The following is a 6,000-nucleotide window of genomic DNA, read 5'->3' as shown; positions in this document are numbered from 1 at the left end:
AGTGGAAGCGGGTTCATGAATCCTACAGTGTAGTAGTAGAAGAAGAGGAGGAGTGGGGAGAAAGACGAGGGAGAAAGAAGGAAGAAGGAGAAAGAAGAAGAGTAGGAGAGGAGAAGGAAGAAGGTGGCGGAAGAGGGAGGGAGGAAGAGGAGGAGGAAGAAGGAGAGGAGTGGGGAGGGAGAAGGAGGAGAAAGAAACAGTGGAGGGAGAAGAAGGAGGAGGGGAAGGAAGAAGAAGGCGAGGACGAGGAGGAAGAGGGAGGGGGGGAAGGAGAGGAGGAGGGAGAAGAAGAAGAGGAGGAGAAGGAAGAATAAGAAGAGGAGAAGGAATGTGAGGGGACGAAGAGGAGGGAAAAGGACAAGGGAAGGAGGAAGAAGAGGGGTGGAGGAAAAGGAGGAAGAAGAAGGAGAAGGAGAGGAGTGGGAGGGGAGGAAGAGGAGGAAATAAAAGGAGGAGAACAGGAGGCGAAGGAAAAAAGAGGAGGAGGGGTGGGGAGGAAGAGGAGGGCGAAGAAAGAGAAGGAAGAAGAATTGGAGGGAGAAGAAGGAGGAGAGGAAGGAAGAAGAAGACGAGAAGGAAGAGAGAGGGGAGGAAAAGGAGAGGAGGAGGGAGAAGAGAGAGAAGAGGAGGAGAACGAAGAAGAGGAGAAGGCATGTGAGGGACGAAGAGGAGGAAAAAGGACGAGAAGGGGGAGACGCGGGAGGAAGAGGGAGGGGAGGAAAAGGAGGAAGGAAAAGGAGAGGAGAAGGGAGAAGGAGAAGAGGAGGAGGAGGAAGAAGAGGAGTAGGAATGTGAGGGGGCGAAGAGCAGGGGAAAGAAGGGAAGGACGAGAAGCGGGAGGAAGAGGGAGGGGAGGAATAGGAGGGAGGAAAAAGAGAGGAGGAGAAGGGAGAAGAAGGAGAAGAGGAGGAAGAAGAAGAGGAGGAGGAATGTGAAGGGACGAAGAGCAGGGGAAAGGAGAAGGGAAGGACGAGAAGGAGGAGAAGCGGGAGGAAGAGGGAGGGGAGAAAAGGAGGAAGGAAAAAGAGAGGAGGAGAAGGGAGAAGAAGGAGAAGAGGAGGAAGAAGAAGAGGAGGAGGAGGAATGTGAAGGGACGAAAAGCAAGGAAAAAAAGGAGACGGTCGAGAAGGAAGAAGGAAGAAAAGGAGAGGAGGAGGAGGAGGGAGGAGGCGGAGCCTTGGCTGCCTTCCCCTCCCCGCCTCCTCCTCCTCCCCCTCCTCCTCCTCCTGGTCCGGAGTCAGGGGGCGGCGCCCCCGCGAGGAGTCCAGCCCCCGTCCCCGCCCCTCCTTCTCCAGAACCGAAGAGAGAGAGAGACAGAGAGGGAGAGACCCACCGAGCGGGGATCGCTTGCGGAGAGTTTCCGTGGGGGGAGGAGGAGGAGGAGGAGGAAGAGGAGGAAGGCGGGACGGCGCCCCCCGGAGAGACGTGGCTCTGGATCGCCTCCTCCTTCGCCGGTAAGAAACCGCGAGGCCGGGGGAGGGGGGGGGGCAGAGGAGAGGGCAGGGAACCGCGGGTGGCCCCTGGGGAGAAGAGGTAGGGTGGCCCCTGGCTTGGGCTCCGTCTCCAGGAGGAGGAGGCTTGGCTTTGAGGTTCCGTCTCCCCGAGAGAGAGGCTGAGGAAGAGGGGAGAGGGGAGCTCCTTGGCCCTTGGCTGCGCTTAGCCTTGGCGTCCCGTCCCCCCCTCCCCTCCTTCCGCCGACGCAGGCGGGTGTCAGGTTCACTTCGCGAGCTGGAAGACTAGCTGCTGCTCCTGCTGGGGGGGGGGGGGGGGGCTCGGATCGGAGGAGGGGGCTGCAGACCCCCGGATCGTGGCAGCGGGAGGCGGAGGGGGGAAGGAAAGAAAAGCAGGGAGCGTTGAGTCGCTTTTCCGTGCGTGGCGTTAAAGTTTTCCGTGTTAGTGGAGGAGAAGAAGGAAGAGGGTGGGGGTCTCTTTCACTCGCGGGACCTGGGAGGGCTTCTGACAAGGACAGAGGCCCTGCTGATCAGTGTTTACGCCCCTTGGCCTGGATGGCTTTGGGCAGAACAAGGCAGAAAGGCAGCAGAGAGTGGCCCTGGGCTGGAGCAAGTTCGGAACTTGGCTGCGGGAAAGATCTCACTCAGAGAGAGTCGCCTTCTCTGGAGGCTTTTTTTGTCGTGTAAGGGGCTATTTGAGAAACTGCAAGTCGCTTCTGGTGTGGGAGAATTGGCCGTCTGCAAGGACGTTGCCCAGAGTACGCCTGGATGATTTGATGTTTTGACCATCCTTGTGGGAGGCTTCCCTCATGTCCCCGCATGGGGAGCTGGAGCTGACAGAGGGAGCTCACCTGCGCTCTCCCCGATTCGAACCTGCGACCTGTCGGTCTTCAGTCCTGCCGGCACAGGGGTTTAACCCACTGCGCCACCGGGGGCTCCTTAGCAGAGGCTGAGTGGGCATCTGTCGGGGGTGCCTTGATTGTGTGCTCCTTCCTGAGGATTGGGTTGGGGGTCTCTTCCAATTCCATGATTCTCTGACACACACAGGCATGCATTCACATATATACACACAACACAAAGTATTAGGCCAGGCATGGGTGAACTTGGGCCCGCCAGGTGTTTTGGACTTCAAGTCCCACCATTCCTAACAGCCTCAGGCCCCTTCCTTTACCCCCTCAGCCGCTTAGCGGCTGAGGGGGTAAAGGAAGGGGCCTGAGGCTGTTAGGAATGGTGGGACTTGAAGTCCAAAACACCTGGCGGGCCCAAGTTCGCCCATGCCTGTATTAGGCAGTTGTTGGAAGTATATGCTACATTTACCATGGGGAAAATATAGACGACCCTATTCAGCAAATGCAAAGAAGGGCTGAATAAGGGAAACACAGAATATAGAGATCAAGGAGAGGGCAGGCTAGAGCACCCTATCCTTCATCATCTTCACCATCAAGTTAATAACTTGGCTTCCATCAAGGCCAGAACCTCCCTCTATATATCTATATGTGTATATATAGATATATTTGTACACACGTAAGTTATACACATGATAGAGTCTGTAGGTTTGTTCTTAAGTTGAATTTGTATGTAAGTCAGAACAGGTACATTTTTAAGTGTAACTCCTGCCAAATATGTGTATGTGTGTGTTTGCTCTGGATCACGTGGGGAATGATTAACATCCCCGTAGTGTTTGTTTTGCTATCTGTGCGCTGGTTCAGAAGATTTCACCTCACTTTCTGTTCCTGTGAGAATTGGATTTTGGAAATTTTGGCTTGTTGTGGAAACAAGGATTAGTGAGAAAGCTTCTGTGGAGTCAGTTTTTCCCCATGATAACTCTTACAGGAGTGAATTTCCCTTCTGAGGGGTAGATTTCTCTCACTTCCTGTTGTCTCACTAGGTGTTCTTAATTAGGAGTCAGTTTTAAGTAGAATGTTTGTAACTCAGAGTCTGCCTCCCCCCCCCCCCTACACACACACTCAGGGGCGGCTCAACCCCATACGCAAAGTAAGCATTTACAGTATAGTTGATTTTGCCCAGGGGTGCTCTTGAGGCACTCTTGGGAGAAAATAGACCTTGACATATGCGAGTTGTAGTTACTGGGATGTATAGTTCACTTACAATCAAAGAGCATTCTGAACTCCACCAATGATGGAATTGAACCAAATATGGCACACAGAACTCCCACGACCAACAGAAAATATATGTCAATGATTGGTTGGGGGGTGGGGGGCGCCAAAATACTGCTTACCATTGAAAATGCTTACCATTGAAAATTACCTTAGGGTCACCTCTGCACACACGCACACACATGCCCAGTTGGAGGCATACAATACAATAGAATTTCACTAATCCAACCTTCGCGCATCCAACGTTCTGCATTATCCAACGCATTCTGTCTCCTGCTCGGATCCACAGCTGTTTCAATACGTTGAGATGTTTTGGTGCTAAATTTGTAAATATAGTAATTACACAATGTTACTGTCCAACGTTCTGCTGGCCCGTTTACGTTGGATAAGCGAGGCTGTATTGTAATTGTATCATGGGGAAAATAAAGGAGCCTCTATTCAGCAACTCCAAGGAGGGCTGCACACTGATGGGCTCAAGTCCACAGAAGACTTTGGTGCGCAGCCATTGCCACTTCATCACGCTTGAGAACAAATCCACTTAAAATCTGGTTTCTGCCTCCTGCAGCATTCTTGGGTTTGTAGCTTAATGAGGCTGTTAAAGGCTCCTCCCTAAACTACAAACCCCAGAATTCTGCAGGAGGCAGAAGCCGGATTTTAAATGGATTTTTTCTCTAATGTGATGAGTTTCAGCACATAAGTCTCCTCCATCCCTAATCATGGAAATATACACAAAGATGTGAAAACTCCATCTCCCACCTTCTTTAATACTGAAATAATAATAAAAGTTCATTTCTAGACTGCCCTCTCTCCCCCCAAGGGGACTCAGGCTTGTTTACACACACAAAAGGCAAAAATTCAATGCCACAACCTAATTCAAACACAACTGAAAGCACCCTCCACATTTTCTGGGGTTAGGATCACAGGACTCCCATGAGTGAAGAGATGGGTATTTTTTTTCCCCTGAGACAATATCTCTTTAGGAATGTCCAGGTCTACCAGTATCTCGCTATGGTTGTCTTCCACTGGAAGCCAACCAAAGAATTGTACTTGAGGACCTAGAGATTCCTGGAGATGTGTTCTCTATAGAAAGCTTCAGGTCCTCCAGCATGACCAGAGGACATTGACCACGTCGGAGGAATAATCAAATTCTCCAAATGTGGAGGGACAACTGCATTTTTTTCTCCATAGAGGGCCAGCTCTTCACTATAACAGTAAACACACTGTGTTGCTTTCCCCCAGAAGTGTGGTTTGTATGCCACAAACTCTGGGAAAAGGGTATGTTTGTTGTAGCAAACAAACCCAGAATTGTGCTTGATCGGATGTAATGGTGGAGGTGATTTTGTGTTTGTGAATGCTGAGGAATTGCTCCTGAAAATTTCTAAAATACAGCTGGCTCTCCATAATTCACGGACTGTGCGTGTACAGATTCTCTGCCACTATATATATCTTGGGAAGTCAGACCTGGCCACTGTAGTCCACACTCTGGTTACATAATGAATAGACTACTGCAATGCAATCTATGTGGGTTGGCCTTTGAAGACTATTCGGAAGCTCCAAATGATTCAACAGACAGCAGCTAGATTGCTCACTAGAGCAGTGTACAGGGAGTTTACAATCCCCTTGTTACGTCTTGTTGGTGGGAGCAAGAGACACGGCCTTCTCAGTGGTGGCTCCTTGGTTTTGGAACTCCCTCCCCAGTGATGTTAGATCAGCCCCTTCCCTCCTGACCTTCAGCAAGAGATCAAGCCTTTGGAGAATAATATAGTGCAATAGATGGATTTGGCCTGGATTATGATTGCGGAAGTGGCCCATATTTACTGCCCAATTCTTCATTAATCATACCCGACAAAAACATTTCTGGTAATATTACAAAATCTATGTTTGTTTTAATTAACATGCAAAATCTTAGACTACTAACTTTCCACCTTCTTACAAATCCATCCTTATTTTGATAAACTCAGCATTCTATGATATTGACATTTTGATTGGGTTTAAATCCATGCAGTCATGCTGGCCACATGACCTTGGAGGTGTCTACGGACAACGCCGGCTCTTTGGCTTAGAAATGGAGATGAGCACCAACTCCCAGAGTCGGACATGACTGGACTTAATGTCAGGGGAAAACATTTACCTTTACCTATTATATATACTTGTACAGGTTTATCTTTTGTTTCTAGTTTCAAAACTATTTATATACTTAATCTTTAAAAATTGAATTATTCACGCTTACTTCTAAATAGAGTTCTATTCAGTTCAGTAGTATTTGCAGAAAAAATGGTTTTGAGTTCTTCTAGAGACCTGGTTCTTATACTGATTCTTAGTGCATTCTTTAAATTAACATTTCCAGATGCAGGAAAAAGAAAAAGAGATTTAATGTAGCCATCTCAACCAGTACATTGGAACATGCCAGTCATTGGAACACTCCAGCCATT

The 6,000-nt window shown here is 49.4% G+C and overlaps 1 protein-coding gene across 2 annotated transcripts in view; it reads left to right on the top strand.

Annotated features, from left to right (window-relative positions):
* The first annotated feature begins 1,276 nt into the window (after nt 1-1,276).
* GREB1L (GREB1 like retinoic acid receptor coactivator) overlaps nt 1,277-6,000 on the top strand; it is a 198,913-nt gene continuing 194,189 nt past the window's right edge. Inside the window, exon 1 of one of the 2 annotated variants that reach the window (XM_060775150.2) lies at nt 1,277-1,454. The gene's annotated coding sequence lies outside the window, so the exon portion shown is untranslated. The remainder of the gene's footprint in view (nt 1,455-6,000) is intronic. The other variant, XM_060775149.2, reaches the window with a different exon arrangement.

This window comes from Anolis sagrei, chromosome 4 (genome assembly GCF_037176765.1).
Source record: "Anolis sagrei isolate rAnoSag1 chromosome 4, rAnoSag1.mat, whole genome shotgun sequence".
NCBI lineage: Eukaryota > Metazoa > Chordata > Lepidosauria > Squamata > Dactyloidae > Anolis > Anolis sagrei.
This window is presented reverse-complemented; position numbering and strand designations above follow the sequence as displayed.